This window comes from Bidens hawaiensis, unplaced genomic scaffold (assembly GCF_021521415.1).
Source record: "Bidens hawaiensis isolate Kalapana, Puna unplaced genomic scaffold, B.hawaiensis_p1.1 tig00027131_1, whole genome shotgun sequence".
NCBI lineage: Eukaryota > Viridiplantae > Streptophyta > Magnoliopsida > Asterales > Asteraceae > Bidens > Bidens hawaiensis.
Genome location: NW_027494386.1, coordinates 65,482 through 76,430, shown reverse-complemented (window position 1 = coordinate 76,430; position 10,949 = coordinate 65,482). Strand labels below are relative to the sequence as shown.

The 10,949-nt window shown below is 39.0% G+C and overlaps 1 pseudogene; it reads right to left on the bottom strand.

Annotated features, from left to right (window-relative positions):
• Positions 1-897: 897 nt before the first annotated feature.
• On the bottom strand, positions 898-2,998 carry LOC143574889 (putative RING-H2 finger protein ATL21A; annotated as a pseudogene).
• Positions 2,999-10,949: the final 7,951 nt, after the last annotated feature.

Genomic DNA, 10,949 nt, shown 5'->3' with positions numbered 1-10,949 from the left:
CAAAAGTTTGTAGTGGCAGACAGAAAACTGTCATTAACCAAATGTTTATAGTGGCAGACAATAATTGTGTCACTAAGAGTTGAAGGTTTAGTGGCGGACAAAAAAGTGTCAATAATTCCCCAAAGTTTGTAATGGTAGAAATAAAAAGTTCCACTAAAGGTCCAAATGCTTGTAGTGGCAGACAAAAAAGTGCCACTAGAAGTCAATAATGTTTTAATGGCATACGAAAATAAATGCCATTAAAAGTTCTTAATACTTTTAATGGCATATAGAAAAAGAATGCCACTAAAAGTCTAAAATGTTTTTAATGGCATACGAAAAAGATGTACTAAGAGTCCAAAATGTTTTTAATGGCAGACGGAAAAGAGTGTCACTAAAAAGCCAAACGTTTGTAGTGGTAGATGAAAAACGTGCCACTTAAAGTCCAATGGTATACAAAAACATGCCACTAATAGTACAAAATGTTTTAATGGCATACGGAAAAATGTGTCACTAAAAGCCCAAAAGTTTTTAGTGACAGATGAAAAAAGTGCCACCAAAAGGCTTCAGTGGTAGCACTTATAATGGCACTTTTTTGTGTATCACTCATTCCAACAAGGTTCTTTAGTGACACTTTGTGACGCTTTTTGTGCGCCATTAAATAACTTTGTTATTTGTAGTACAAAATACCCGTTTTATTCAGAAATTCCTCCAATATATTTAAAGTAGAGGAAGGTAATGTTAATTTTTTTTCCAAACCTTGTGACCATTGGCACAAGGTGCAGGTATGACATGACATGGCATTTTAGTTTTTAAAAGCTACTTTTATATATATGAATTTGTGACAACATGATTCCATTTTTGTATAAGAAAACCAATATAACATGCTGTACACGTTAGAGAAAAGTATTCAGCTGACTTTTGATTTAGCCAAACCTCAACGTCTTTGATCACAATGTTTTACCTGCCCTTCTTCTGACTTTCTATTAGTCAACCATTGTTCCTTTTTGCCTTTCAAACCACATCATTATGGATGACTCTTATATCTCAATTATACTTACATACATTACAATTTTAATGTGTGAAATTTACAACAAAAGTATAAGGTATATATATACATCAATTCATTAACAAAATTAATCAAGAACAACAAAGTTAAACAAACATGCTACGATTCGACATGAAAAGGAGAAGGCAAATTCCTACAAACCGGACATGTCCCATTCATCTTAAGCCACTCATCGACACACTCCACATGGAAGCAATGTCGACACTTGGGTATACACCTCACCGTCTCCTTGACATGGTACTCGGCTAAGCATATAGGACAAGTTGCATCCTCATGCCCGGGGAGCCGCTTGCTTTCACCCAAAACAACTTTTGTGTATGACTTGATTGTCTCTTGGTCAAGGCCAATGATATTTGGTGACACAGTTGCGTCTTCGGGGGCAACAGCGATGATGTTAGTTCTCTGGTTAAGGTACTCATTTCGTCTATCTTTCAGGCACATGAAACATGCTATTGCAATAGAGACTGTCATGACTGGTATAGCTATTATGACAAAAGCTACAATTCTAACTACATTAGGACGTTTTCGAGCACCTGCAAATCGGATGTTTAGTAATTTTTTAAATATCTTGCAATATTTTGATAACCAGACCGGTTAGTAAATTGGTCGTCTTATAAGTTCACTAGTCGGCCAGGTTTCATAATTTGGATGGCGTCATAAATAATTTAAAACTTAACAACTTTTTATATAACTAGTCTAAAAAAGTTGATCAAAACAATATTATCTTTAACCATAAATTTGTAATGTTAATAAAATAAAAACTCTAAAATAAACAAAATATGAAGTATGATGTACTAAATAAATCAATAATTTAAATTTCGTACCGCCAAAGCTGGAGAAACATGTTATTTTCCGTGTGCTATTATTTGGATAACCACATGAAGCACCAACTGCTTCACACTTTTCACAATTTGGTGTTCTCCATGTTAGAGTTATATCTTCATCAAGCTGTGATGTAAACCCATCATCATACGGTTGGTCTACTGGCACCAGTAAATGCCCGGTGACATTGCAACCCGTCGGGTTACTTGTCATCGATGTCACAAACGTCTTTGAATCAGTAGCAAGAACAGAAAACGAAGAATTGCTAAGGCATTCAATGGGTTCAAAACCAGACAAGTTTACATCACGTGGACAACTCAAAAGAGTAAAGTTTTGAAAGTAAGAAGCCGAGAAAGGCGAATTCGAGAGGTCAAATGTTAAAAGCCTAGCGGGAAGGCAGTTCAAGGGGTTGTAAATTCGGATAGTTTGAGAACGGTAGTCAATACTCCTAATCGAAAACTCACCAGAGCTCGGGAGGTTAATATGCAGCGTGGTTGGGAAAGCACAACGTAGATCAAAACCGGGGAAAACCGCAGTTTTCGGGCTGCCAGTCTTTTAACAGGAAAGGGAACCGGACTTGGATTAAGTTTATGCCACAATAGGAAGCTGGGCAATCATTCGATGCTGCTGAAGAATGCAGAAAAACGAAAAAGAGACAAAAGAGAGGTTTGTAGGCCTCCATGGATATCCAAGCTTTGACAATGAGCATCATTTAACATATATAAATCATAAGTCAAATCTCGTTGGTTGGTACACGTTAATTGTTTGCAAGTAATCTGTTTGTTGTTTTATATTTCTAAGATTAAAGTCAATGATAATATTTTACCATCAGATTGCGCCAGTTGCATATATATTTTAAGATCACTGCAATTTAGTAATGCTCTAATTTGATCTGGGAGCAAGATATATAATTTCAACTTTTGAGAACTATATGAAAGACCATGGTAATAAATTAAATTAGTTTATAATAAGTTTATTATATCATTTCACATAAGATTATAATATGGTTAATGACGTATGTTGGATGATAAGTCTACTAATTGGGGTTTAATGAACCCTGTTGATGTGTTGCAAAACACATCGCACTTGTTTTAATAAGAAATCGTGTTAAATTGTAACGTTTATATGCCGAAATTAGCATGTATTTACGTATTCTAGTATTTTCAGTTACACGTGCATGAAAATAGCAGAAAACAAGGTTGAAAGACGGAAAACCAGCTCGCATGGGAAATGGCACAAATCTTGAGACAAAAAGGAATTAAAAAAATCGGGATAAAAGACCCTTCGCGTGTCTTGGTGGGGGGGGGGGGGTTGTGTTCTGCGACTCGCGAGGGACCTAGAAACTCAGAAAAACATAGCCCCTGTTGCTACAACAAAGATAAGACCAATGATAGTGAATGGACTGGTTAGGCTAACAGAATTCAAGGGTTCCGGTTAACCTAACGCAGGTCGTGGTGTCCCTCTACGTTTGCAAAACGTAGAAGGAGGTTCACTAGTTTGTAGTTGGTTTTTATAGTTCACCGAGGATCCGGAACCGTGATGTTTGGAATCGGTTCTAGGATGATGTTCTTGGTGAAGCTATGAAGTTATTGAAGTAAGAAAGAAATAAGTAAGAGGCGTATTTCTCAAGGAAGAAGAGAAGATAACGGAGAGTATGTTATCTGCCCAGATCTTCCCCCCTTTATGTTTATGGCTAAGTTCTTATTATATAGAAGAAGAGACCAAGCCATTTGCCCAGTGTACAAACTAAGCTACCTCCAGCTTGCATTGAGAGTTGACCTTTATGGGCGGGAAGCTTTGGACCGCTGGTCCATGATTAAAATATTATTACTTTATCTGAGCATGTCCCTTGCTCAGAGGGGACAAGGATGTGAACAGTGATGTGACATCGTACTGTAGCACGTGGGTACTTGTTTACATAAGTTTCGGCGGGAAATGAAGCGTTTAACCTTTTAACCCTTTTAGCGTTAATGTGTTCCAGCCATTTTATTATTTTCTTGGGCTACCCTCGTCATCAGCCCCCAACCATTTTTCCAGGGACGTATAACGGAGAAGGAAGGTTTGTACCCCGCGACGCGTAGGGGACTATTTTGTGAACCCTAAACATCATTTTTTTTTACTTCTAGCTGTCAAGCCTACTGCTTATGGGCGATTTTGTAAAAGGAGGAGCTTCTGGTTCAAGAGACTGAAAAACGGTGCTTGATTTTGATTGTTTTGCTAACCCCTAGTGTGTGCTAATGATTTTCAATATTGCTATATCTTGTTTAATACTTCATGTTTGCTACTGTTTTGAACTTATATCTTCTGTTAAAAATGATTGAAGTCTAAACTCATAGTTATCTAGGTTTGGGTTGATGTTTTGTTGATAAACTGTGACTTAATCGGGTTTTCGAGTCTTGTTTTCTAGGGTTTTAATTAATTAAAGGTTTATTTTAAATTGATGGGTGTATTTATTCCATACATACTTCTTGTTGAGTACTTGAATCTTGTTTCACATGCATAATTGTTGAATCTCTCTCATTGATAGTTGCATATTAGGATTAATTACAATGTGTTTTTCCTAGTTTATGGTTTACCATAGAAACAACCTGTAGCACCCAACTAGAGGCGTGCATTCAAACTTACTATGACATCCGACGGGTGATAGGTAGTTGGGTTTGTCTGTGTCGTTAGGGTTTTTGGTTTAACGCTTTGACAAGAGATTTTCATAGATTCGCCCTAGGTTCATTGTTTACCCGTGTTCGGTAGATTGTTATTAGATTACTCTGTACATTTAGGTGTATAAGATAGTGAAACCGACGGGTAATTTGTCTTTTAGGGTAATTAGTCAAAGTTGGTAATACTGCATGTGAATCAACCAGCCAGTATGTTTAGACACCCCTTGAGATTTCCTTTTAGGTGACACCCGGAGAGTGATTAGGGATCCATTGTGATATCCTGAAAATCTCCATACCAATTTTGACAATTAAGAAAGTTGCGGGACTAGTTAGTCATTTAGTTAAAATTATATGGAACGACACGTGTTTTATGACTCATCGAATGGAGCGACAAGTGCCAACGCATAACGACATGTATTGTTGGTGCATAAATGTCAGTAGTTCATAGTTTAGTGTCTGTAATCGAGTCTGTAATGTTATTTATGTTTTTGTACAAGCGAAGTTGTCAACAAGTTCGCCTAGGCGAACTTGTTGAACAAGCGAAGTTATGGACAACTTCGCCTGAACATATCAGGCGAAGTTGTCGTGTATTTATATTGATAGGTTACGGCTGGTTTAGGTAAATCAGTTAGTGAGTTGTTCAGTGAATCGAGTTTGTTCGGTAACGTGTGTTTTGTAACAGTGATATTTACATCACGTGAGTTCGGTTATAACATATAACGTGTTTCGTGTATTCGTGTGTTTGTGTTCTATACTCGTAACGATCTACGCAGGGATTCCGCACCTGAGTAGACCGCGATATCTCGTGCGATCCGTCCAGGGAACCTTCAATTGGTATCAGAGCTTTTGCTCGATTGTGAGGTTCGGGATATTCACACGGGTATAGATTTCGTCCCGTTTCGACTATTCGCGGGACGTGTTTTCGTGTTTCTAAGTCAATCTTACCTACTACCACAGTATTCAAGCCTTTGCACCATCAAAAACCTTGTTAAATCCAGATTCCAGATCTTCAAAAACGTCCGTGTTCATCAGGCGAAGTTGCCGTCACTGTACGTAGGGTTTCGGCGAAGATATAAGGTTAAGCGAAGTTATCCACAACTTCGCCTACCTTTTCAAGTTCGCCAGTATCAGCGAAGTTATCTACAACTTCGCCTTATTCCTAAGTTCGCTTACCTTAAGCGAAGTTAAGAATCAGCGAAGTTAATCAGCAGAGTTATCAGCGAAGTTCTTCAGCGAAGTTCTCTACAACTTCGCCTACTTCAAGCGAAGTTATCCGTAACTTCGCCTAACTTTATTTAAAAAAAAAAAAAAAATTTTTACTTTTCAGGTTTTTTACTTTTCGGAAAAGATGTCGTCGATCAACATCTCTGAGTTAGTGAAGATGGAAGTTGAAGCAGGGTCGGCTACCAAGGCCCCAAGATTGCTGAAGGGAACCGATTTCGTTGCATGGAAGGATCGGTTCATACAGTACGTCAAATACCAGGATGCGAAGATGTGGGTATGCATCCAGGATGGTTATATTCCACCAATTATGGAGTATGAAGGTCGTGACCAAATCAAGAAGTATAGTAAAATGGAAGAAGAAGAGAAGAAGATGTATGAGGCTGAGAGCAAGGCTCATGCTGTTATTACCATGGCTCTTCCACAGGAGATCCTTCATACTTTTAGGAAGTACACTTCAGCAAGGGAGCTTTGGGAAGCCCTTGAGAGCAGATTTGAAGGAAATGTAGGAATCCGGGCTTCCAGTTCTCAGTCTTCAAGTATTTGAAGAATGAATCATTAGATGATATCATCACTCGATTTTATCATCTGATGACTGAACTGAGCAACTATTCCATTTCTTACAGAGAAGAAGAGATAGTTGAGAAGCTTCTGGATGCTCTCCCACCAAAATGGGAGATGTACACTGTGTTGATGAGGGAAGAGAAGGACTTTCCCACTTATGACTAGAAACGACAGTCAACAAGCTCAGGACCTTTGAGCTTAACATGGTAAGAAAGGAGACATCTATGGATCAGGTTCAAGATCCAAGTATGTATGGAGCTAAAGTCAACACTAGCTCAGGCTCAAAGACTGAATCGGCTGCTTACTACTCAAAGGGAGAGTCGGGCCCCAACTCATCACATGAGGGACATGTGTCAGTTAACACAAATGGGGATGTTTGCTATGTAGCAGCTGGATCTAGTGGTTCTCAACCCCAGGCAAGCAAGAGTAGTTGCTCTTCAAGTGCTCCCAGCAACAACTACTCCAAGATGCCTATGAGTGTCAAGTCTGCTGAAGAGCAGTTTGGGCTCTATGCTTCTTTCATTGCTTCCTATGAGAACTATATTCAAGGGAAGATTGTTGATCCAGCTATGTTGGATGAAGATTACGATCAGATTGATGCTGACGATATGGAAGAAATGGATCTACAATGGCAGATGGCCATGATTGTAAGGAGGGTGAAGAGGTTTATGAATAAGACCGGTAGAAAAGTTGTCGGATGAAGACCAGGGTTCGACAAGACAAAGGTAAGGTGCTACAATTGTCAACAAAACGGTCACTTCGCAAAAGAATGTAGGAATGAGCGTGTAGAACGAAGTCAGGGTAAGTCTACACCGCATAATGAGGGAAGAAGAGATTACAGTGCCATGATTTCCAGAGGAGATGGTGAATACAACTGGAACCTGCTTTCTAAAGAAACTTTTGAGCAGGCAAATTTGGCAAAGGTTGAAACTGAAGAAAGTGAGAGAGCTACCAAAGAAGAAAAAGCTCTTATGGCAAATGACAATGACCAGCTCTCCGAGGTATGTTCTAAACCTATATGTTCAAAATGTGAGAACTTGTCTGAGCAACTAGCAACCATAACTGATCAGTATGTTAGGTTGGATGCTGAATTTAAAACCTTAAAAGAAGATCATCACTTTATTAAATCAAGAGAAAATAATTATAAAATTAAAATAAAAGCTTGTGAAAAAGATGTTAAAAGTTTAAAAACTAAACTTGCTGAAAAAATTGAAGTGATTGATTTAAGTTATGAGATTTTGGAAGAAAAGACCAAACTAATTGCTGAGAGAGAAAAACAGATTGCTGACCACCAGGTGAAAGTGGTGAAACTAAATCGAAAACTGGAGCAGTTCAGAAATTCTTCTGCTATTCTTGATCACCTTGTTAGTGATCAAGGTTCCTCGGCTAAGAGAGGAGGAATCGGTTATCATGAGGTTCCACCACCGTACAATCACAATTACACTTTTAACCCTAGTGTTCAGAAATCTATTGATTTTGAGGTTGCTCAGACAGTGCCAAATTAAAGTAACTGTTAAAAAACCAAATGTTAGTGAAGGTGAAACAAGTTCGTCTGTTTCAAGTGTTGAAATTTCTGATCAAAGTCCAGTCTCGTCAGATTCGGATAAGTCATCCGAGTCTGGTAAGGCAAAAGAGGAGGTTGTGTTACCCAAGAGTGGAGAAAAAGATAAAACGAATAAAAAAAGTACTCCACTAAACCCGTACGTCCCACCTTATGTGAGATGAACTGGCGGTAATATAGCCTCTACATCTAAAACACCGGTTGATAAAAAAGTTGAGCATAGGTGTTGTTTTAGATGTAATCAATTAGGACATCTTGTTGCAAATTGCCCTCTGAAGCAGCGATTCAGAGGTGTAAGGCCTACTAAAGCTGAGAATAAACCTAATGATAATTATCATACTGCTAAATATGAAAACTGTTCAAAATTCAAAAATGTGAATAATTCAGGTTTTCATAGAAACAAATCTCAGTTTTACACTTCTAATAACCAAACCACAAGCTATAATACTTTCAATTCTCAAAGGTTTGGAAGGCCTTACAATCAATCTTCAATAAGATATCCTAATGGGACTTACAGGAGTTATCGAGATACTAACTTTGGAAAGCCAAAGTTTGGGATGTATAGATCCAAGACCAATTGGTCTTGGGTCCCTAAATTCTAATATTTTGCTTTATTGTGCAGGAACAGTTGAACAGGGCTGCCAACAATCTTTGGGTTGTAGATAGCGGCTGTTCCCGGCACATGACGGGTAACAAATATTTGTTACACGATTTGAAACCTGTTCAAGGAGGGAGAGTAAGTTTTGCCGGAGAAAGTGTAGGCAATATTACTGGAAAGGGAACGGTGTCGAACGGAAAGATGACGTTGGAGAATGTCAACTTTGTAGAAGAATTGAAATACAATATGCTAAGTGTGTCACAGATTTGTGATAAGGAGTACACCGTTCATTTTACAAAGAACGAGGCGATTGTGTTGAAACCAGGTTTTCAGATACCTGAGGAGTGGATTTTAATGAAGGCTCCACGTGAAAGAAATACGTACACTATGGATATGAGATCAACTGAAATGGCCACGGCAGATTCATGCCTTTTGACAAAACCGAGTGAAACAGAGTCCGAATTGTGGCATAGGAGAATGGGACACATTCATCTTCGGAAGATGAACCACATTGTCAAGAAAGGGCTTGTGCTGGGCGTTCCCTTGAAAAATTTCAATTTTGATGATAAATTTATAGCATGCAAGAAGGGAAAGCAGCACAAGAAATCCCATCTCACCAAGAAAGTAAATTCAATTGCCAGTACTCTAGAATTGCTTCACATGGATCTCTTCGGTCCCGTGTATGCAAAAAGTCTAGGAGGTACTTCATACTGCTTGGTGATCACTGATGACTACTCACGATACTCGTGGGTATATTTCCTGAAATCAAAAGATGAAATGGCTCAGATGGTGAAGAATTTGATTACCAAAGTTGAGAACGTTATGGATAAAAGGGTTAAGTTCATCAGAAGTGACAATGGAACAGAGTTCAAGAATTTTGAGATGGAGATCTTTTGTCTTCAGAGAGGGATTGAACACCAATACAGCGCTCCTTATACACCGCAACAGAATGGAGTGGCTGAAAGGAAGAACAGAACGTTAATTGAAGGAGCCAGAACTATGCTGGCAGATTCGAAGCTTCCTGTGGTGTTTTGGGCTGAAGCTGTTGCTACAGCCTGTTATGTTCTGAATAGAGTCTTAACTGTTAAAAGACTGGGTAAGACATGTTATGAGCTTATGCATGGAAGAAAGCCCAACTTGAGTGGTCTAGAACCATTCGGGTCCCCTTGTTCGATTTTGAAGACAAATTCTAAATTTGGTGAAGTAGCCGATGAAGGAATCTTAGTCGGTTATGTTGTTGGGACTCCCAACAGACGTGTCTTCAATACATCGACAAGCAAGATTGAGGTGGTGTGTAACACAGATATCACAAGTTACCAACCGCCAAAACCAAGCAACGGACCTGCGGAGTTTTTCGACTATGTTAAACTTTTTAAGTCTTTTAACATACCGGATTTAGATATCTCTGAAGAAGAAGAGAGAGTTGCTACGAAGATGATCCTTGATGAGGAAGAAAATCTATTGCAAAGACAGCTGATTGATAAATGTCAACCTTCCTCATCAAATACTATCGATACCCCTGCTGCCTCAACTGAAGAAGAATTTATCAATCCTTTTCACTCTCAGCATGAAACAACCATTGACGAACTCTCTTCTAACTTGGAAGACAATTTGCATGTCGGTTCTGTTCCGACCACGAGAATTCATAAAGATCACCCTTTGGAGAATGTGATTGGTGATGTGTCCTCCGGTGTACAAACAAGACGTAGCTTGGATGAGCACACCAGTGTTTACACAAGCATTAAGGAGACAGGAATAATCAACGAATGCTTGTACACCTGCTTTATCAGCCAGATTGAACCGAAAAATTATCAAATGGCTTTAAAGGACAGCTCGTAGGTCGAAGCCATGCAAGAAGAGTTGGCTCAGTTCAAGAAAATGGAAGTTTGGGACTTGGTTGAAAAACCAAAGCATGTGCATGCGATTGGCACAAAATGGGTGTTTAAGTGCAAGAGAGATGAGAAAGGGATTATCATAAGAAACAAGGCGAGGCTAGTTGTGAAAGGATTCAATCAACAAGAGGGGATTGATTATAATGAAGTGTTTGCTCCTGTCGCAAGGTTGGAAGCCATAAGATTGTTTTTGGCGTTTGCTGCATATAAAAAGATGAAGGTATTTCAGTTGGACGTGAAGAGTGCCTTTTTGAATGGGAAAGTTGATGAGGTTGTGTATGTTGAGCAACCTCCGGGTTTTCCTGACCCAGATTTTCCAGACCATGTGTACAAGTTAAGCAAGGCATTGTATGGATTACATCAGGCACCTCGTGCCTGGTACTCAACTCTGTCAGACTACTTGCTTGAAAATGGGTTTGAAAGAGGTCAGATAGATAGCACGCTGTTTGTGAAGAGACAAGGAAGCGACTTCCTGCTAGTGCAAGTCTACGTGGATGACATTATTTTTGCTGCATCAAAAGTCTCCATGTGTCAAGATTTTGAGGCCGTCATGAAGAAAAGGTTTGAAATGAGTGCTATGGGTGAA